A 24,579-nucleotide genomic window follows, 5' to 3' on the forward strand; every position below is an offset into this window, starting at 1 on the left:
AAGAAATACCTTGTCGCACTTCTTTCTATTTCTTTATTTACTCCTTGCTCATCTCATCTCCTACCATAAAAATCTTGCTATTTCTTTTCCTTGGTTATTTATCTATCACAATATCACTTGCGACCAACTCTACAGCCAACATTTGGCTTTTGATCTAGTATGCTGTCATTATCCTTCGTAGTATCCCTTGAGTTATTCGATATCCTTTCATTGCTATATTCTTTTGCTTTTATACGCACCCACCTTCTAGTGTTATACCGATCAGGGTCTCATCAACACTTTTTAACCCTATCTTACATACCATTCTGACTTCTATCCAATTACTGGTGGCTTCCACATCTTTCTAGCTTTGTTCAACAAAGGATCTTACTGAAGTTTAACCATCAAGCTCAAGTATGCTGTCATATATATTGCCTCTATCTTACTCTTGTAGTTCTCTCACTTGCTTCCCCCTTTAGAGGGTACTTATACCTTTATCCGCTTATAGCTTGCTCTATGACTCTATGCCCAGTTTCAAATTCATCCAGTATTCTTCCTCAGTCTACTTGGTACTGTATCATGTCCCCGTCTGTCTGTATTTTTTTTTACCAACCTGATTATCCATGTACGGAACCTTAGCTAAATTATAAAGTGTTGAGAACCCTTTTCATACATAGTGCGACACCTCATCTAATAATCTATACTTGAGTAATGGGACCCATGGAAGAACTCATCCGAGGCCACATTCTACTTGTCTTTATAAAAATTTAATATACACTTGTAGCCGTTCCGATTTCAATTAGGCAATACTAATATTCCAACGATAACTATTCCAGGTTTTCTTGAAGTAGTTGCTTTGTCCCAACCTATATCCTTTGTTTCTTGGGATGAACGTAAGTTGCACTATTTATTCCTTAAGTTTGCCATCCTCGTCCCTTAAGGGTTCCACTATTTTTAGGGCGACGTTGTGTACCCGCGTCATTCTTTTATATCTTAAGCTCCATACTATTGTTGCGTACTCAACGCAGGATTTTCACTTAGTTAACATCTACTAAGGGCGCTTTATTAGCTATCTCACTTTATCCCTGTATACTTGTATCACATTGTTCAATTCATACTTATATATCCCCCTTTTAGTTCATACTCATATTCAGTTCCTGACATCTCTTTGAGGTTCTTCTGTTAGAAGTTCTTTCCCCAATTAGTCGGTGGAGAACTATAAACTGTTATCGTAACCTATTTCCAACCATCGTTGGAAGAAACTAGAATCCCTGAAACATCACAGTATTTCTTTTAATACTTGACCTACCTGGTCTCATTCCGAGTTTATCCTCGAGTTATGAACAACTTATCTAATTTGTAACTACGAGTTGGGGCTTGGTACTTTTCAAGAAAAGTGAACCCAATTGCTTGACATTTTACCCTTTACCCGGAGTTTTTCTTTTCTTTCCTACAACACAAATACGGCTGGAGATACCATGATCTGAACTTTCCTGCTCAGATAGGCTTTTGTTTCTATGAAATAAAACTCTCCCGGTAGGAATGGTGCCCCTTGTTAATGACATGAAGAGTACCTCCTACAACTTTAATTAAACACAATAGGGGTACTTGGTATCCACTTCCATGATATTTTATAAAGCTATGTTTCATTCCTTTTTCTTGTCCTGGGAAAATTTTGACAGAGTTTCCTCTATATTTCGTACTTATACCAAACCTGCATGCAGAAAATACCAACAATGTCTCATAGGGACAACACATATATATATTCATATTATATCACAGCCACATAGGGCTTTCAACATTAACAATAGTATGAAAGTAATGAACTTACCTCGTATGTCCTACTTCAAGCTGCATCTATTGCACTTTGTGTCTGCTTTCCTTTCAGGTTTCAAGTTTACATTTAAATATTACTTCAATACCTTACCGAACGGATATCTTCTGTGCCTTTACTTTACTTACCTGCCTTCTTCGTAATATCCCATGTCGTCAATTACTTCCTTCGGTTGATGTCGTCCTTCTGTTAAGATCCAATGTTAGTATAAGGAATTTTCCTAAGACTCGGATTTATAGCACGATCTCAGATGTAAAACAAAAGTAACATCCTAAATGTCCTATAGCTTCCTGTTTATGGATGTGGCATGCAACACATCGATAATCAAGACTCTATTAGACGCGGTCTGCGGACAATCTAAGAACGAACTGCTCTGATACCACTTCTATCACGACCTAACCCCATAGGCTGCAACTGGGGTATGACTTGGACCCCCCCGTATACTTAACTATCAGTTGTGGTAAAATTGAACTGTAAATAAAACAATATCAAGTAAAAGAGCCCCATTGGGCGATAACATTTTCATAAACCGATAGCCCTTTTCATTTGTGTCATAACATGAAAGGGCATGCAAGCCGACAAGGCTGCCATAACATAATAACATATACCATACATCATGTAGACCCAACAAAATCAAATTGATATACACAAACTATGTATACATGTCTGCAGACCTCTAAATATATTAACGATAATATATGGCGGGACAAGGCCCCCGCCGTACCCCTGAATAGACAAAACAATTTTATACATCAGTGGACAGTATCAAAAACTAGGCTCCGATAAAATGGACCCTTTTCTAGCTGAGCTTCGCGGAATCCTAAGTTAAAAGACTCTCAAAACCTATATATGTACCTGCGTGAATGAAACATAGCCCCCAAAGAAAAGGGGGTCAGTACGACGTATGTACTATGTAAAACGTAACATAACACAATTGGAAGTATATTCGAAATAAAGAAGCAGGGGAACAAATTATCAAATTAGAAGCCTGTACCTATACTCTGTGAATTACAAAAGCATGCATGCTCATATCATACCATATAGCCGGCCCTTTCAAGGGTCTGGTGAATCATATCTATAAAACCATCATGGCCCTAGTGCCATTAACTCCTTATTACAACACATCATCATATAGATACATACGTACCTGGCCCTTTAGTGAGGGGTTCAGTGGACAATCCAGTGAATTGTGCACGATAACGTACCCGGCCCAGGACTCAGTGAAAGAAGGGTTACAATATACATGAGTAGAGTTGTGAGTAACTATATGCAATTTAAATCATTATCAGAGACTCAACAAAATAAGAAAGTTAAGCTTTTATTTGAGGACCCGAGTAATGGTGTAGTCATCTCGAGTGTCCTCTATATGCCATTATGGGCTGTCTCAAAAGTAATCTCGGGGACCCTATACATGTATTAACATAAGGACAAATCATGTATGGAATCAAAAACACTTAATCTCGTACAGTCTTTAAGACTTAGAGCCTGTATATTTGGTACCTCTTTAGCATATAGAAGTTTCTAGGGAAATAGTTCAACTACTATCAGAGTTTGATATTCAAAAGTAAATATGAGATGTTATGAATAAAGTTACTCCGGAGCTCATATCATATTTAACTTACAACTAAGACATGCCAAAAAAGAAAGAGAGTAAACTCTATATAGTCTGTACTTTCCTTCAGGTGGTCATTATATACATATCTCGTACCCAGTCCATCCTGGGGCTCGGTGAAAAACTATGGCATCATAATCTCATTTTCATACCAAGTACATATCAAGAGAAAGGAAATATAGTTTCCCATACACTACTCTTTAGCATGTAGAAGCCTTAACAGGCAATGCTCAATTCTTGTAGTTAGGGATTATGAGGCGTACCTGGAGTTCTGGGAATGGAATTACCCCCACATTCTACATACAATTCACTTAAGGCTAAGACTTGCCAAAAATAAAGAAAGATAGTTGTACGTACTTGTACCAAAATATATCAAGAGAAAGATTTACATATCTCGTACGAGTTGGTCTTTGTCATGTTCGCCTCATCGTACTTTGAACCTATTCCACATGGAATTAATAAGAATATCAACCACTCTGGACTTTCCAGCACCTTCAGTTGCACCTTAGTATTCATGGAATCTATTTCCTTGTTCGTTTCCTGACTAGTCCTTTAATTAGTTAAGGCGTTAATGAAAATTGGGCAGCACCTCCCCTATAACGTGCCCTATCCAAATTTCCAATCACACCCCTAGTAAATACATACAACCAACAACTACAACCTTCAACATATATACAAGCAATTCACACCAACATTACACAATACAAACCCCAAACAACTCACTCAAAACTATCAAAACGTGAATTCTGGATAGCTTACTGTGTGGCATTGTTTCTTTGTTTTAAAGGGGTAATTGAGGGAAACAGGATTTATTTCCTCCATGAAAGTTATAGACATGTGTATTAGGGTTGCATACAATTTCTAATCACCCCTACATCAATTCCTTACAAATATATATGCCCAAAATATCAACAGCAGTCTGTGTAAGATTTCCAAAACCAAAACCTGGGCAGTACCTCCTCTATACTTCATCACCCTTTTTAGAGAAGATAAAAGCAAAACTAGATTTTAAAGGCTAAATTAAAGTTACAGATATATGAAATACCTTTTCAATACATATTGAATCGCTCGAAACTAAGTTGAACACAAGAAGTTATACCAATATTACTAACAACAGTCCCTTCCGAAAATGGGTTTGTTAACTAGTTCTTAATGTGTTCTCTCTTTGTTCTTTCAACTTTATCTCAAGTTCCAAGCTAAAGAATTAATTCCGTAGAGACCGTAAGATACATATATACACCTCCACAGGTTTCAGCAACATCGTAGATAATTAATTCGTGGAGGAAAAGTGAAGAACTCACCTTTAATTCTTCTAAACCATTGCTGCCTCCTTCCATTCTTCTTCTCCACGTTTTTCTCTCTATTTTTTGGGATGATTTTTAGATAAATAATGACTTAAGAGTCATTAACATACATATATATGGTTCCTTAGGAAGTGACACATGTCAGACCCTAAGGGTGACACATGTCAAGACCTTATTGGGCCACAAATCCATGCTACCAATAGGGGCTGCCACATGGCGGTGAGGTCCACCTCCCCCAAGCAGCTACATCACCTACTTGACCCTGAGTAGGTGTATCACCTACTGGTCCAAGTAGGTGCATCACCTACTTGCTTCGAGTAGGCGCGTTGTTTCCTTATTTCTCTTTCGTGAGCTCGTAATCTCATCTTACTTCAAGAGCCTATGCACTCCTTCCTACTTAAGCTCGACGTGTACTCAAGTAGATTAAGTGTGTAGGACTTCTAAGTTAGTAGCTTACGTAGGTAATTCGAGTCACTCTAACTTTTTCTGACTTCTATAACCCTATTTCCAACCTTTCCTACTATGGGGTATCATATTCTCCCCTCCTTAGAGTTATTTGATAGTGTCGTAGCATATCTGGATCACATAATAATATCTAAGGAACTTATGATACATTCCGATTTTAAAATTATGGGGTGTAACAACCATATATAACTCTATCAAATCAGCAAAGGTACGATGATAATACACGTTTATCGGGCAATGTCTATTTACCTGTTTTACCATAATCGAGTCCTCTACTGGTGTAGCCATCTCAAATGATTCTATTAACTCAAGATTAATTCTAATTTTACTAGCAACAAAAGGAGATATATATGATAAAGTAGAGCCTGGATCCATCAACGCATATACATCCCAAGAGAATATTGATAAGGTACTTGTGACCACATTTGGAGACACCTCCTGGTCCTGTCTACTAGCCAAGGCATATATGCGATTAGAAGGGATGCCAAAATTGGAAGCTCCACCAAAGCCTCTACTACGGCCTATTGGTACCTGCATACCCCGCCCTATCGGGCGCATAGCCACAAAAGAGGAAGAACCCTTAACTGACCCAATTGGCTGAGCTGCACCACCTAGAGTACCTTTAAGTTGACATTTCCTCGCAACATGGCCTTGGCGGCCATAATAAAAACAGGCACCTATAGTCCAGCGACATTCCCCAAAATAAAGTCTATTATAATAGGGACACTTGGGTGCTGGCGGTCTTGATTGTCGAGAACTCTGGTTCACCTTTGTACCTGAAACTCTGGAGCTTTGACCAGCCTCCGAATACTTGGTGCTCTCAAATATTCCACTTGGAAACTGTAGAGGTACATTCCGAGCTAGTTGGGAGGGATATCTACCAGACTACTGGAACCGCCCGCTTCAAAATTACCCCGGATAACCAACCGACCTAGCCCTCTTAGGCTGACCTCTATCAAAACCTCTGTTAGGATGACGTTGTCACGACCCAACCCCGTGGGCCGCGATTGGGGTCCGACCTGGACCCCCGTTTACATAACTATAGACTACAGTCAAATTGGACTATGTATAATGTGATACTGCTTACAAAAACCTCAATGGGCTAAAACGTTTTCATGTTCATATAGCCTCCTATATATAGGAACCAAACACATGAACCTAGTGGGTGATAAAATATTCATACACATGTGGCCTTTTTCATTTGCATCATGTCATGAAAGGGAAAGCCAGCCGAGAAGGCTGCCACAACATAATAGCTTTTACAGTATATCACATAGGCATAACTGAAATAAACTCTTAAACAACCCACACACATATGTCTATAGACCTCTAAGAATAGGAATGACAACATATGGCGGGATAGGGCCCCCGTCTTACCCCTGCATAAACAAATATATACATCGCATGACCAGTACCCAAAAGCTAGTCTCCGAAATAGTGAAGCACTTCCAACAAAGTTGAGCAGAAATCCTATACTGGCGGATCTCTGAAATGAATATATGTACCTGCGGGCATGAATCGCAGCCCACCAAAGAAAGGGGGGTCAGTACGATATATGTACTGAGTATATAAGCATAACATAACTAAGATAACAACTGAATCAGGGGTGCAGGAAACCAAGTATAACATTTAATAGGGTACTGTACTTGCACCTCACAAAATAAAGTCATGTATACCACTATCACATACTGTATCCGGCCCACTAGGGGACTCGGTGTTACAAATTTATCTTTATGTCATCATAAGCATAAGTATACCATAACAGGCCCTTTAATGAGACTCGGTCTGCAATCATGTCATCTTATCATTGCATTCACATAGCATACCCGGCCCTTGGTGGGGCTCGGTCATACCCTGCCTTTTTTGGGACTTGATGACTATTTATATCATCTTATATCATACTAGCCCAATTAGGCTGACCTCTATCAAAACATCTGTTAGGATGACGTTATCACAAACCCAACCCCGTAGGCCGCGATTGGGGTCCGACCTGGACCCCCGTTTACATAACTGTCGACTACAGTCAAATTGGACTATGTATAATGTGATACTACTTACAAAAACCTCAATGGGCTAAAATGTTTTCATGTTCATATAGCCTCCTATATATAGGAACCAAACACATGAACTTAGTGGGTGATAAAATATTCATACACGTGTGGCCTCTTTCATTTGCATCATGTCATGAAAGGGAAAGCCAGCCGAGAAGGCTGCCACAACATAATAGCTTTTGCAGTATATCACATAGGCATAACCGAAATAAACTCCTAAACAACCCACACACATATGTCTACAGACCTCTAAGAATAGGAATGACAATATATGGCGGGATAGGGCCCCTGCCTTACCCCTGCATAAACAAATATATACATCGCAGGACCAGTACCCAAAAGCTAGGCTCTGAAATAGTGAAGCACTTCTAATATAGTTGAGCAGAAATCCTATACTGGCGGATCTCTGAAATGAACATCTGTACCTGCGAGCATGAAACGCAGCCCACCAAAGAAAGGGGGGTCAATACGATATATGTACTGAGTATATAAGCATAACATAACTGAGATAACAACTGAATTAGGGATGCAGGAAACCAAGTATAACATTTAATAGGGTACTGTACCTGCACCTCACAAAATAAAGTCATGTATACCACTATCACATACTGTATCCGGCCCGCTCGGGGACTCGGTGTTACAAATTTATCTTTATGTCATCATAAGCATAAATATACCATAACCGGACCTTTAATGAGACTCGGTCTGCAATCATGTCATATTATCATTGCATTCACATAGCATACCCGGCCCTTGGTGGGGCTCGGTCATACCCGGCCTTTTTTGGGACTCGATGAATATTTATATCATCTTATATCATACCCGACCCCTTTTTGGGACTTCGGTCGTACCCGACCCTCTATGGGACTCGGTAAAGATATGTAAACCATATGCACAAGCAGAGTAGTAAGTAACCATATGCAAGCTAGAGCATTATCTCAGAGATCGTATCATGTTTAACTTATAGCTAAGATGTGCTAAAAGAAGAAAGAGAATAAGCTCTATATGGTATGTACTTTCCTTCAGGTGATCTTCATATATATATTTCATACTCGGCCCTTCATGGGGCTCAATGAACCACTATGGCATCATAATCTCATTTTCGTATTAAATACATCTCAATGGAAATGAGAGATAGCTTCCCATACATTACATTCTGACACATAGAAGCCTTACTAGGCAATACTTAATCTTCACAAGAACTCTAATACTGAACAGTGGATAGGGGTTATGAGGCATAATCAGAATTCTGGGAATGGAATTGTCCCCGCACTTCATATACAATTTACTTAAGGCTAAACATTGCCAAAAGGAAAGAAAGATAGCTGTACGAACTTATATCAAAACATGCCAAGAGAAAGCTTTACATACCTTGTCTGAATTATTCATTATCCTGCTTGACTCGTCGTCCTTTGAACCTATTCAACATGAAAGTAGTATGAATGTCAACCCCTTTTACTTTCCAGCACCCTCGGTTACATCTTAGTATTAATGGAATCTATTTCCTTAGTCATTTCCCTGACTAGTTCTGTTATTCGCTAAGGCGTCGACGAAAATTGGGAAGCACCTCCCCTTTAATGTGCCCTATACACAACAATTTTGTACGAAATGATATGCCCAAAATACTCACAGCTGTCCATGTAGGATTTCCAAAACAAAATCTGGGCAGTACCTCCTCTACACTTCATCACCCTTTTTCGCGAAGCTAAAAGCAAAACTGGATTTAAAAGTCTAAATAAAAGTTATAGAACTATGAAATACCTTTCCAAAACATATTTAATCACCGAAACTAAGCTATACACAAGAAGTTATACCAATATTACTAACAACTGTCCCCTCCAAAAACGGGTCTATTCCCTAGCGTTTTCTCTTCATGTTTCTCTTAGGTTTCCAAGTGAAGAACTGAAAATATGGTTCCGTAGGCATCGTAATATACATATATACACCTCCACATAATTTAGGAACACCATAGATAATTAATTCATAGAAGAAAGTGAAGAACTTACCTTAATTTCCTCCAAGTTGTGCCTGCTGTTGTGAGCTCTCTTTCTCTCACGTTTCTCTCTATAATTTGGCTGATTTTTGGACTTCAAATGACTTAAGAGTCATTAACATACATATATAGGGTCCCTTAGGAAGTGACACATGTCAGCCCCTAAGGGTGACACATGTTAAACCCTTATTGGGCCACGGATCCATGCTTTCAAGGAGGGGCTGCCATGTGTCCTTGTGGGCCCCATCTCCCAAGTAGGTGGGTCACCTACTTGACCCTAAGTAGGTGGGTCACCTGCTTGCTTGAGGTGCTGCCACGTGTCACTCCTCCATTGGCTTCCACGTGTCGTCTTTTCCCCTTTCTCGTGGGTTTGTAATCTCATCTTATTTTAGGAGCCTATGTAATCCATGCTATGTAAGCTTGGTTTGTCCTTAAGCAAATCAAGTATGTAAGATGTCTAAGTTCATAGCTTACGTAGGTAAATAGAGTCCTACAACTCATTTCTTGGCCTCCAACTCCTTTCGAATTTTTATAACCCTATTTCCAATCTTCCTTATTATGAAGCATTTCGTTCTCCTTTCCTTTGAGTTATTTGATAGCATTATAAACTATCCGACTCACATAACGATTTTAAAAAACTTAAGAGCCTTCCCAGAAACTTGAGAAGCGTAAGAAGCATTCTAAGGTACCAATGTACGAGGTGTAACATCCTTCCCCCCTTTAGAACATTCGTCCCCGAATTTTAACTAGCCTCATAAAGTCTTACGAGTGCTTCAGGATTCTTCTGTACTGGCTGCCGTTCATTGGCCTTGTATCAACTCATATGGTCTATTTAAGAAGGTAGATTACCTGTAGTCATAGGGAACAGGTGATATTTCTTTTCCATTACTTCTTTCTAGTTTCTTTCCCACACATTATATTGCACCCTTTACACGAACATGTGTAGGAGCTTAAAATAGCCCGAAAGATGCTTTAGCATCACCATACTAGTCTGTACGTAAACCTGTATCATTTCTTACTTCCTTTCTCTACTTACCCTTGAGTTTTCTCATATTCCAGTATAGGAGAGATCTCTCATCCTTTCCTTGTTTTGCTGCTTGTACACCACAATATTAGTAGTCAGTAAATTTGTTACCAACGTCTTACCTTCAGTCGAGTATAGCCTGGCTATTTTTTACAGTATGTTTAAGTTCTCATTGTAATTCTCTTGTTGTATTCATTCCCTTTGTATGCACCTATTCTTTGATGTCATACTTTTTAAGTCCTTACTATTAATTTTCCGCACTGTCTCTGGTATCATGGCTTCTATCCGTTTATTGCTGGCCTTTAGATCTTATTAACTCGTGCCAGTATGGGATCTCACTTGAAGCCACTTCCCCTCTTTAGGGTGTACCCATGTCACTACCTATTGTGTTCTACCTAACGCCCTTATTTCCAATTTTCTAATACGTATGATTCTTTTCCAACACATTCGGTATACTGCACCATATCTATGCCTTCGTTTATATCTTCCATACCTTTGGTTGCCTAGGTACGATAACTTAACATAATCATGAGGTGCTAATCCTGTCTAATTATGGGTACTCGAGTCACGTAGCAATTTATTCGAAGCCACTTTTCATTTATTTTGATCAACAACTAGCTAGGGCTTATAGTCGTTTCCAATCCTCAAATAGGCAGTACTTACCTTCCGACTCTCGGTGTCCCAAACTTTGTCATAGTCCTAGCCTTATCCTAGTGGGTACCACTTGTCCCTTTAATGAATTTACAATGCGCTAGTTGTTTTGCAAAGCTATATCCCCTATCTCAAAGGGTCTTATCATCTTTCACGGTTGATTTACGTATCAACAATACTTCTTTATATCAACAATGCCATGCACGGACAACGTGTATATATACATGCATATCACCTCATATCACAGCCACACAAGGCTACCCAGGGGGTCACCCATCCTAATATTACTCTTGCTCAAGCACGCTTAACTTCGGAGTTCTGATGGGATCCGGTACGTTAGTGCTGGTTTGATCGCACCCTCCCCATAGGGCGCATATCTATCGAAGGAGACGATGACCCAGCAGCTGATCCAGTAGGCCAAGCTGCACAGCCCAAGTTACCCGTCTTAGTTAGTCTTATCCTTAATATATCGTTCTATCCAGAACTACCAGTCTTTCCTAAATCATTTTCCTTTTATTTCAAGGGAAATTTGGGCAGAGTTTCCTCTGTATTTCTTACTAGTTCAACACCTGCACGCAGAAAATGCCAACAATGCCTCACAGGGGCAATACGCATAAAGATACATATATACGTATCATATCACGTCATATCGCAGCCTCACAGGGCGCCTAATATCAACAATAGTATAAACTGATGGACTTACCTCGTATGTCCAACTCGAACTGCACCTGTTTAGACTTTCCATCTACTTTTCCTTTCAATTTTCAACTTTACATGTCAATCGTAATTCAATACCTTACCTGGCACCTATCATTCATGCCTTGCTCACCTGCATGCTGTGACACATCCAATATCGTTAGTAACCTTATTCTATCGATGTTGTCCTTCTGCTGAAATCACAAGTTAGTATAAGGAATTTCATTCCCTATGACTCGGCTCTATCGTACGATCGTAGATATGAAAGAAAGGTAACATCCTAAATGTCCTGTAGCTTCTTGTCTATAGATGTGGTGTACAACACACCGATAAACAAGACTCTACTAAATACAGTCTGTAGACATTCCAAGGACAAACTGCTCTTATACCACTTTTGTCACGACCCAACCCCGTGGGCCGCGACTGGGGTCCGACCTGGACCCCCATTTACATAACTGTCAACTACATTCAAATTGGACTATGTATAATGTGATACTACTTACTAAAACCTCAATGGGTTAAAATGTTTTCATGTTCATATAGCCTCCTATATATAGGAACCAAACACATGAACTTAGTGGGTGATAAAATATTCATACACGTGTGGCCTCTTTCATTTGCATCATGTCATGAAAGGGAAAACCAACCGAGAAGGCTGCCACAACATAATAGCTTTTACAGTATATCGCATAGGCATAACCGAAATAAACTCCTAAACAACCCACACACATATGTCTACAGACCTCTAAGAATAGGAATGACAACATATGGCGGGACAGGGCCCCCGCCTTACTCCTGCATAAACAAATATATACATCGCAGGACCAGTACCCAAAAGCTAGGCTCCGAAAGAGTGGAGCACTTCCAACATAGCTGAGCAGAAATCCTATACTGGCGGATCTCCGAAATGAACATCTATACGTGCGAGCAAGAAACGCAGCCCCCAGAAAAAATGGGGGTCAGTACGATATATGTACTGAGTATATAAGCATAACATAACTGAGATAACAACTGAATCAGGGGTGCAGGAAACCAAGTATAACATTTAATAGGGTACTGTACCTGTACCTCACAAAATAAAGTCATGTATACCATTATCACATACTGTATCCGGCCCGCTCGGGGACTCGGTGTTACAAATTTATCTTTATGTCATCATAAGCATAAATATACCATAACCGGCCCTTTAATGAGACTCAGTCTGCAATCATGTCGTCTTATCATTACATTCACATAGCATACCCGGCCCTTGGTGGGGCTCGATCATACCCGGCCCTTTTTGGGACTTGGTGAATATTTATATCATCTTATATCATACCCGGCCCCTTTTTGGGACTTCGGTCATACCCGCCCCTCTATGGGACTCGGTAAAGATATGTAAACCATATGCACAAGCAGAGTAGTAAGTAACCATATGCAAGCTAGATCATTATCTCAGAGATCATATCATGTTTAACTTATAACTAAGATGTGCTAAAAGAAGAAAGAGAATAAGCTCTATATGGTATGTACTTTCCTTCAGGTGATCTTCATATACATATTTCGTACTCGGCCCTTCATGGGTCTCGGTGAACCACTATGGCATCGTAATCTCATTTTCGTATCAAATACATCTCAATGGAAATGAGAGATAGCTTCCCATACATTACATTCTGACACATAGAAGCCCTAATAGGCAATACTTTATCTTCACAAGAACTCTAATACTGAATAGTGGATAGGGGTTATGAGGCATACTCGGAATTTTGGGAATGGAATTATCCCCGCACTTCATATACAATTCACTTAAGGCTAAACATTCCCAAAAGGAAAGAAAGATAGTTGTACGAACTTATATCAAAACATGCCAAGAGAAAGCTTTACATACCTTGTCTGAATTATTCCTTATCCTGCTTGCCTCGCCGTCCTTTGAACCTATTCAACATGAAAGTAGTATGAATATCAACCCCTTTTACTTTCCATCACCCTTGGTTACATGTTAGTATTAATGTAATCTATTTCCTTAGTCATTTCCCCGACTAGTTCTGTTATTCGCTAAGGTGTCGACAAAAATTGGGCAGCACCTCCCCTATAATGTTCCCTATCCAAATTTCTAATTAGGTCCCTAAGACCTACAGCCAACCAACCTGCAGCAGTTCACACCAATAATATACAACACAAACTTCAAATGACTTATTCAAAAATACGGTACCACAATAGGGCGTCTAGCCTTTATTTTGTAACGCCTTTCATTATATGCAACGAGGGGTCGTGTGGATTCAACCAGCAGCACGCTAACCCACATTATAACATATTTAGGTCCTGCAACAACACATAACACCCCTGCAGCAGCACCTCACACGAACAACACTATCCTTCGACAACAATTTAACTATAGCAATTCCAATTTAGTTTATTTCGAACGTCGAGCATTTCTATGACATACTTAAACTTCCATCAGCATACAAGGGGTGTAATACACCATATAACAATACCATAAACTTCAAATTGAAAGGAAAAACCTTACCTTTTCTAAAATTGGCTAAAACTCGTCAAACCTATCAAAACATGAATTCTGGACAGCCTACTGTCTTGTATTGTCGCTTAGTTTCAAAGGGGTAATTGATGGAAAGGTCTTAAAAAATTTCGAATTACCCCTACAGTAATTTTGTACGAAATGATATGCCCAAAATACTCATAGCTGTCCGTGTAGGATTTCCAAAACAAAATTTGGGCAGTACCTCCTCTACACTTCATCACCCTTTTTCGCGAATCCAAAAGCAAAACTGGATTTAAAGGTTTAAATGAAAGTTATATACCTATGAAATACATTTCCAAAAAATATTGAATCACACGAAACTAAGCTATACACAAGAAGTTATACCAATATTACTAACAACTGTCCCCTCCAAAAAGGGGTCTGTTCCCTAGCGTTTTCTCTTTATGTTTATCTTAGGTTTCCAAGTGAAGAACTGAAAATATGGTTCTATAGGCATCGTAATATACATATATACACCTCCACATAATTGAGGAACACCGTAGACAATTAATTCACGAAAAAAAAGTGAAGAATTTACCTTAATTTCCTCCAATTTGTGGCTGCTGTTGTGAGCTCTCTTTCTCTCACGTTTCTCTCTATAATTTGATTGATTTTTGGACTTCAAATGACTTAAGAGTCATTAACATACATATATAGGGTCCCTTAGGAAGTGACACGTGTCATCCCCTAAGGGTGACACGTGTCAAATCCTTATTGGACCACGAATCCATGCTTTCAAGGAGGGGCTGCCACGTGTCCTTGTGGGCCCCACCTCCCAAGTAGGTGGGTCACCAGCGTGCTTGAGGTGCTGCCACGTGTCACTCCTCCATTGGCTTCTACATGTCACTCCTTTCCTTGGAGTTATTTGATTGCATTATAAACTATCCGACTCACATAACGATTTTAAAGAAACTTAAGAGCCTTCCCAGAAACTTGAGAAGCGTAAGAAGCATTCTAAGGTACCAAAGTATGGGGTGTAACAGACACTCTCTATGCCGCTCGTCTACCCCTAGGTCATATGCCTGTACCCGGGCAATATCCATGCCTGGCTGAGTAGCCATGGCCATGCAGCTATCAACCAAATAAAGGTCTAAGCCCATCACGTAACGATGCACCCTATCTTCCATATTATCTATGACTATGGGGGCATGTCTCTCCAATGAGTCAAACTCGAGGTTGTAGTCTTGACCGTTCTGCTTCAACTGTAAGAATTTATCAACCCTGGCTCATCTAATTTTTGGAGGCAGAAAATGGCCAAGAAAGGCTTCTATAAATTCATCCTATTCAGTTGGAGGAGCACCCTTATCCCTCGATAATTCCCAAGACTCATGCCAGTTAGAGGCCACGTCACGCAGCCGATAAGAGGCCAATTCAACCGACTCAGCCTCCGAGGCCCTAATGATTCACAATGTATGTTGCATCTGTCGAGTGAACTCCTGTGGGTCCTCCTAGGTCTTGACCCATGAAATTCTAAGGGATTGCAGGCTAGGAAGTCATGGACCGTTAAGCTATCTTATCTATTTGCATTATCCAAGCTATGCCTCTGAGCCTGTCCTTCCATTAGTCCAGTCAGAAATTGCATTGCGTCTCTCATAACTATATCCTCTGCCCCGTGCTGTGGGGCTGGAGGCTCCTGTACCGGATATTAAGGATCTGCAGTTGTTGTTGCCCTAACCTCTTCTAGGGTGGTGGCATAGTAAAGCTTGCCGACTGAATCATACATGTAAGACCATCATAGGCCCGGCTCCATCACCACCTTATTACATCACATTATCATATATATATACATACATACCCAACCCTCTAGTGAGCAACTCAGTGAGTTTTTCATGTCATTGCATTATCATGTTCTCCTATAGTGTACCCGACCCTTTAGTGAGGGACTTAGTGGATAATGCATTGAACTACACATGTTTATATACCCATCCTGGGACTTAGTGATAAAAGGGTTATAGTATGCATGAGTAGAGTAATAAGTAACCATATGCAATTTAAAACATTATTAGAGACCCGATAGTATAAGAGGATTAAGCTCTCGTTTAAGGACCCAATTAGTAGTGTCGTCATCTTCGCTTCCCTCTAAATGCCATTAGAGGCTATATTAATTAGCATCTCGGTATCCCTAGACACGTACCAAAGTAATGCTAACCGTTTGAGGACTCCAGAGTAATTGTTTTCATATAGTCCTTACAACTAGGAGCCCGTACATTCATTAAGTCCTCAGCATATAAAAGGTTCAAGGAAAGTAGCTCAACTATTATAAAAGTTCAACCTCCAGAAGTGAATAAGAGTTACTTAAGAATGGAATTACTTTAGAGATCGTATCATGTATTATTTACCTCTAAGACATGCCAAATAAAGAGAAAGAGTAGGCTTTACATACCTCTTATGGGTTGCTTGCAACGGTAACATTAGCTAGGCAATCAAGGCAAGTCGAACAACTCTTTATCGCATTCTCCTCGTTGTCCTTTGAACCTAGGTAACATGAAAATAATGTAAGTACTAACAACCTTATACTTTTCAGCGTCTTAGATTACCTACGAGTATACATAGAACTCATTTCCTCGCTCGCCTTCTCGACTATTTCCTTAGTTAATTAAGGGGTTAACGAAAATCGGGTAGCACCTCCTATATAAATTGCCCTATCAACAATTCTGTTTTACCCCCAAACCTTAGCATCCACAAAAACCACAACGACCAGAAGATATACAACATAGAAATACAACAATATGATGCAATATAAGTTCCAAACAATTCGTCTAAAACTACGATACCAAAAGAAGGTTTTTAATCTTTATTTCGTAAAACCTTTAACTATACGAAGTGGAGGGTCGTGTGGCTGAAACCAGAAGAAACCACGCCCAATTTAGACCATGTTCCAACCCTGGAACACACCACCACACACCTGCAGCTGCACACCACAAGCACAACACCTTGTTTCAACTATAATTTAACTATAGCGACTCCAATTTAGTTTGTTTCAAATGTCAAGCATCTCTATGAAATTTTTATACTTACAGCCACATACAAGGCATATAATACACTCCATAACCACACCATAAAGTGCAAATTGAAAGAACAAACCTTACCTTACCCAAAATTGGCCAAAACATGCCAAATTGCGCCTCAGAACTTCTCTAAACGTGCTGAAATTGAGCGGGCTATTTGTAGCTCTTCCTTGCTGCCCTAAAATGGAATTTTATGTTATAAACCACTTCTATATCACCGTAGGATACCTTAAATAATTAATTCATGGAACAAAACTGGAAACCTTACCTTTTCTCTCTTGGTCGTCGCTCCTCTCTCTAGTTTTAGGGTTTCTTTTCTTGTCTTTGGCTAAATTTTTTGGGATAAATAATGAAGTTATTAGTCATATAACACCTATATATTTGCTTCCCTAGGATGTGACATATGTCATCCCCTTAAGGTGACATGTGTCCAGCCCCTATTGGGCCAACGCATCTATGCAGCCAATTAGGGGCTGCCACATGAAAGTGGGGTCCACCCCCCCCCCCCAAGTAGGCAGGTGAGTCAGTTGCTTGCTTCAGCTGCTTCCACATGTCACTCCTTCATTGATGCTATGTGTCATTCTCTCCTCCTCCTCGTGGGTTCGTCATCTCATATTATTTTAAGAACCTATGTAATTCATGCTATGTAAGTTTGGTATGTAGCTTAAGTATGTAAGACTTCTAAATTAATAGCTTACGTAGGTAAGTTGAGTCCTACGACTCTTCACTTGTCCTCCAACTCATTCCGACTTCTCCCGACCCTAGCTCCAATCTTCCTCACTATGGGGTATCACATCCTCCCTTCCTTAGAGTTGTTTGATAGTGTTATAGATTATCTGGCTCACATGATAACTTCTAAGAAGCTTAAGAGACATTCTGAGCTAAAGAGTATAGGGTGTAACACTAACCTTCTGGAATATGTCCATGTGACCCCTACTCTCCGCACATATCAAACACCTCTAAGGAAGAGAGGATGTGGTGCTCTATAATAGGGAAGGTTGGAAATAGGTTATAAGAATTCAAGGGGAGTTGGAGGCTAAGAAATTAGTCATAGGACTCGACTTACTTATAGAAGCTACCAACTTGTAAGTCTTACAAAGTTAAGTTAATTGAATGCAAGTTGAGCTTATGTAGCAAGGATTACACGGGTTCTTAAAGTAAGACGAGATTACGAACCCATAAAGAGGGAGAAGAGCGACAAATGGCAGCAAGAGGAGGCGCCACGTGGTAGCATAGGGGAAGTGACATGTGGTAGTAGGTGAGTCACTTGCTTGGGGTCAAGTAGGTGACCCACTTGCTTAGGAGGTGGGCCCCACTAAGGACACGTGGCAGCTTAGGAGGCATGTCATGGATACGTGGCCCAATAGGGAATGGACACATGTCACCCTATGGAGATGAAATATGTCACCTCCTAAGGAGGTACATATATGTGTGCTATGCTGAAATATATCTCATTTTCATCGTAGCTTAGCTAAAAAAAAGAGTGAAAACGTGAGAGAAAGAGAGTGAGGAGGGATACGGCCTAGGGGCTGCCAAGTTAAGCCTCCGAGCTTCGCTCCGTAAATTAATTATCTAAGGTATCCTACGATGAATTGAGGGTTTTAATAACATAAATTTAATGGTTGGGGAAGCAAGGAAGCAAAGAAAATAGCCCCACCATTTTTCAACATGTTAAGGAACTTTCTAGGCAAGTTTTGATAAGGTAAGGTCTTTCCTTTCAATTTGGAGGTTATGATGTTTGTATGTAGTGTATTACATGTCTTGTATATTCCTAGAAGTATGAAAATTTCATAAACATGCTTGACATTAGAAACAATATAAATTGAAGTCGTTATAATTAAATTGAAGTCGAGTAGGGTGTTGTGCTTGTGGTGCTGCGGATGTAGGTGGTGTGGTGCTGTATTACAGGTCTGAAAAGTACTCTAAAATAGGTATGGGTACTTCTGGTTGCAGCCACATGACCCTTCATTACGTATGGTCAAAGGTTTTACAAAATAGAGACTAGAAACCTTATTTTGGGTACCGTGATTTTGAGCGAGTCATTTGGAGTTTGTATTATGTAATGTTGATGGGAATTACTTTTATATATGCTGCAGGTTGTTGTTTTTAGTTGTCTATATTAATTAGGAGTGTAATTGGAAATCTGGATAGGGCATGTTATATGGGAGGTGCTGCCCGATTTTCATTAACTCCTGATCTAACTAAAGAACTAGTCGAGAAGACAAGCGAGGAAATGAGTTCTATGAATACTCGTGTGCAACTTAAGAAGTTGGAAAGTCAAGGGTTGTTGATATTCATATTGCTTCCGTGTTGAATAGCTTCAAAGGATGATGAGGCAAACGTGACAAAGAGTAACCCATAAGAGGTATGTAAAGCTATCTCTCTTTTCTTTTGGCATGTCTTAGGCTTAAGTGAGTTGCATATGAAATGTGGGGATAATTCCATTCCCAGAACTCCAAGTACGCCTCATAATCCCTATCCACTACTTGATATTGGAACCCCTGCAAGAATTGAGTATTGCCTTACAAGGCTTCTACGTGTTAAAAAGTAGTGTATGGGAAGCTATCTTTCCCTTCTCTTGATATGTATTTGGCATGAAAATTAGGTTATGATGCCATGGTTTTTCACCGAGCCCCATGATGGGCCAGGTACGAAATATGTACATGATGACCACATGAAGGAAAGTACAGACTATATAAGGCTTATTCTCTTTCTTTTTTTGGCATGTCTTAGACGTAAGAAGAACATGATAAAAGCTCTGGGTAATTCCATTCTTAAGCATCTCCTATTTACTTCTGGATATCGAACTCTTATGGTAGTTGAACTATTTGTCATGACCCAACCCCGTAGGCCGCGACTGAAGTCGTACCTGAACACCCTTATGCGTATCTATAAGCTACCCTTAAGTTGAACCATGTGTGATGTGATACCATACACAAACCCCAATGGGTCAAAAATGTTTTTTCATAAACTTGTAGCCTCATTCACCTGTATCATAACAGGACAGGAAATGCGAGCCGACGAGGCTGCCACACCACAAAAACATTTGCAATACGTCGTATGAGCGCAACTAAAACAAACTTACAAATAACCCACATACACATGTCTACAGACCTCTAAGAATAATAACTGTATCATATGGCGGGATAGGGCCCCCGCCGTACCCCTGAATAAATAAACATATACATCAATGACTAGCATCAATAGTAAGGCTCCGGAACAGCAGAGCACGTCCAACATAGCTAAATGGAAACCCTAAGCTAGCGGATCTCCAACAGGAACATCTGCACCTGCGGGTTTGAAACGCAGCCCCCCGAGAAAAGGGGGGTCAGTACGATATATGTACTGAGTATGTAAAGCATAACACGTCGTAACTAAGACCATAACTGAAATAGGGATGCAGGGGAAAAGTATAACAATTAACAAATTACTGTACCTGCACTTTAGGACACATAATCCTATACATCATCATATACTGTGCCCGACCCTCTAGTGAACTCGGTGTTATAATCATATTCTCATATTCACATATTATTGTAGCATCATGCATTTAATTTCATCATATCATCGTATACGGTATCATATCATTGTATATAGTATAACCTTATCACGCATGTCATTGTATTACACCCGATTCACTGTGGGGCTCGGGGTCACAATGTATCACTCTATTCTCATATGCATGCCTACATATAGTATCCGACCATTTATGAGGGACTCGGTGAATGGAGTGGTGTACGTCTATAGTGTACCATCATAATATACATATATACTCGGCCCTCTAAGGAGGGAATCAGTGTTCCTTCCTTATTTCGCCACATCTACTATCACATTATAGCCATCCCGGGACTCGGTGAATAATCGTATTATCATAACATATAACATATATCACACCTCATGTACGGCATCATCTCTTCGTGCGTGGAACTATACACATCCGGCTCGGGAAGCGGTAAAAGAAGTAGTAAAATTGTGCACGATAACATTCCCAGCCCATTGTGGGACTCGAGGAAGGATGGGTTACAGTATGCACGAGTAGAGTAGTGAGAAACCATATGCAACTAAGTCATTATTTGAGACTCGATGAAATAGTCAAGTGAACCGTCACCTGAAGACTAGGGGAGTAATTATCCGAAGTACCCCTTTAGATATCATTAGGGCTTACATTAGTTGGGGCTTCAGGGATCACAGACATGCATCAAGATAACGCCACACCATTTATGCAATCAGAGATATATTCTATGCAACCAGAACCACAATTTATCTAGTCTAAGACTCAACTTATGCAATCAAAGGCATTTATCATTTCAAATCATTGAAAAAAAAGAGTTGGCACCTCTACATGCTATTCATTATATAGTAGGCTCGAGAATAGCAGTTTGACTACTTTCAGACTTTTAATGTTCAGAAGTGATTACAAGTCATGAGTTACTCTCAGAGCTCATAAATGGAATTACCTCTAAACCTATATCGTATATCGTTTTACTTAAAATTAAGTCATTCTAAAGGAAAGAAGAGATAGGCTTTACATGTATTGGTTTTCATCACATAGAAGACTTAAAGGCAACGACTCAACTATTGCAAGAGTTCTAATATCAAGAAGTAAACGAGAGTCTCGAGTCATACTCAGGGCTTTACGAATGGATTGAATCCCAAATATCATACACATAGCATTTATATCTTACATCTAAGACATGCCAAAAAAAGAGGAATAACTATACATACTCATTTCAAAAACACGCCAAAAGAAAGCTTCACATACCTCATATGGACTTCTCTTAATCACGTCCACGTCGTTGTCCTCGAAACCTATTTAACATGGAAGTTATGAAAGTATTAACAACCTTGGACTTTTTAGAAACTTAGACTACCCACGAGTATTCATAACATTCATCCCTTCGCTCGCCTTCTCAACAAGTTCCTTAACTAGTTAAGATGTTAACGAAAATTGGGCAGCACCTCCCCTATAATGTGCCCTATCCGAATTCCCAACCATGTACTTAAAACCTACATCCAACCAAAAATGCAACCATAAGCCCATACATATACATATTACGACAAAATTACTCAATATAAACCCCCAACAATTCACTCGAAACTAAGATACCAAAACTAGAGTTTTTAATCTTTCTTTCGCGAATTCTTTAATTGCAAAGTGTAGGGTCGTGTGGCTGAAACCAACAGCTCCCACACCTCATTTAGAGAAATTTTAGACCCTTCAAAACGCCACAACGCAACCAGCAGCAGCCCCCACGCGGACAACACCTTATTTCGACAACAATTTAACTATAGCGATTCCAAATTCATTTATTTCGAACGCCGAACTTTTCAAACCTTTTACTCAACTTCCAGCAGCCCCTAATGTGTTTAATACACCCTAATTTAACATCATAAACTTCAAATTAGAGGGGAATAACTTACCTTTCCCGAAATTGGCTAGAACTCGCCGAAATCGCGCCTCGGAATGTTTTTTAACGTGCTGAATCGTCGTGGCAGCTTGCTGTCCGTTATTTTGGCTTCACCAAATTCTAATTTTATACTAATAATACTTCCATATCACCGTGTTATATGCTATATAATTAATTTATGGAACGAAATCGGGACTTACCTTATTTTTCTCCTCAAGCCGTCGCACTTTTCTCCCTAAACTAGGGTTTGTTCATCATCTTTTGTTTGCTGGAAATTTAATGAAGGAAGCTGGAGTATATGATACATATCCATACATATATGTGGCCCTAGGGTGTGACACATGTCAGCCCCAATAGGTGACACATGTCCAGCCCCTATTGGGCCACCATATCTACATGATGAAGGAGGGGTGGCAGTGGGGACCACCTCTCCCAAGTAGGTGGGTCACCTACTTGACCCCAAGTAGGTTGGTCACCTGCTTGATTAGGTGCTTCCACATGTCACCCTCCCATTGGCTGCCCCGCATAATTTTTTTTCCTCCTCGTGGGTTCGTAATCTCGTTCGTAATCTCGTCTCACTTTAATAGCCTATGAAACCCTTGCTACGTAAGCTTGGTATGTAATCAAGTAACTCACGTATGTAAGACTTCTAAATTAGTAGTTTACCTAGATAATTCGAGTCCTATGACTCGTTACTTGGCCTCCAACTCCTTTCGATTTCTCTTGACCCTATTTCCAACCTTCCCTACCATGGGGTGTCACATTATGACTTCTTAGAGTAGTTCAATAGGGTAGTAATTTAAGTGGCTCACATACTAGCTTCTAAGTAACTTAAGGAACCTTTCGAGTTCAAAGATGTGGGGTGTAACACTATTGTCCTTGAAACTCCTATATGTTAAAAAGGTAACAAATGTACAGGCCCCTAGTCTTAAAGGCTATATGATAACAAGTGGTTCTTGTTCCATAAGCGATTTGGACTTACTTTAGTACATGTCTAGGGTTCCTGAGATTACACTCAATATAGACCCTAATGTCATTTAAAGTGCACTAGAGATGACTACACTACTACTCGGTTCTCAAACGATAGCTTAGTTTTCTTATACGGTTGAGTTTCTGATAATGATTTAAATTACATATAGTTACTCACTACTCTACTCGTGTATACTGTAACACTTCTTTCACTGAGTCTCGGGCTGGGTATGTAATCGTGCACAGTTTACTGCATTATCAACTAAGTCCCTCACTAAAGGGTCGGGTACGCTATATAAAGACATAATAATGTGATGACATGAACAACTCACTAAGTCCCTCACTAGAGGGTCGGGTACGTATGTATATATATGATGATGTGATGTGATAAGGTGGTGATGGCGCCAGACCCTATGATGGTCCTACAGATATGATTCACTGGGTCCTTGAAAGGGCCAGCTATATTGTATAACTTCAGCATGCATGCTTTTATGTGATATTTTATTCCCTGCTTCTCTATTTCAGATTTGCTTCCAATTGTACTATGTTATGTTTTACATACTCAATACATATGTTGTACTGACCCCCTTTCCTCGAGGGGCTGCATTTCATGCCCGCAGGTACAGATACAGGTTTTGAGAGTCTGTCAGCTTAGGATTCCGCTCAGCTCAGCTGGAAGAGGATCCATTGTATCGAAGCCTAGCTTTGGTACTGACCGCTTGTCACGACCCAACCCCATAGGCCGTGACGAGTACCCGAACTGGACATACGTGTGTACCCCTCCCAGTTATAAGTAAACCTATTTTCTGTTCGACTCTTAGTATACCAACAGATAAGAAAACATACAAGCTGACAAGGCTACCATAGTGTGATAATGTTACAACACGCCGTATAGGCACAACTGGAACAACTTACAAATGACCCACATACATATGTCTACAGACCTCTAATAATAGCAACCATATCCTATGGAGGGACAGAGCCCTGTCGTACCCCATAATAAGAAGATATATACATCCAATACTAACTACCAAAAACTTGGCTCCAGTATAATGGAGCTTCTTCTA

At 39.9% G+C, this 24,579-nt stretch overlaps 1 pseudogene; it reads right to left on the minus strand.

Annotated features, from left to right (window-relative positions):
• Positions 1 to 11,154: 11,154 nt before the first annotated feature.
• Positions 11,155 to 11,272, minus strand: LOC129890999 (5S ribosomal RNA; annotated as a pseudogene).
• Positions 11,273 to 24,579: the final 13,307 nt, after the last annotated feature.

This window comes from Solanum dulcamara, chromosome 5 (genome assembly GCF_947179165.1).
Source record: "Solanum dulcamara chromosome 5, daSolDulc1.2, whole genome shotgun sequence".
NCBI lineage: Eukaryota > Viridiplantae > Streptophyta > Magnoliopsida > Solanales > Solanaceae > Solanum > Solanum dulcamara.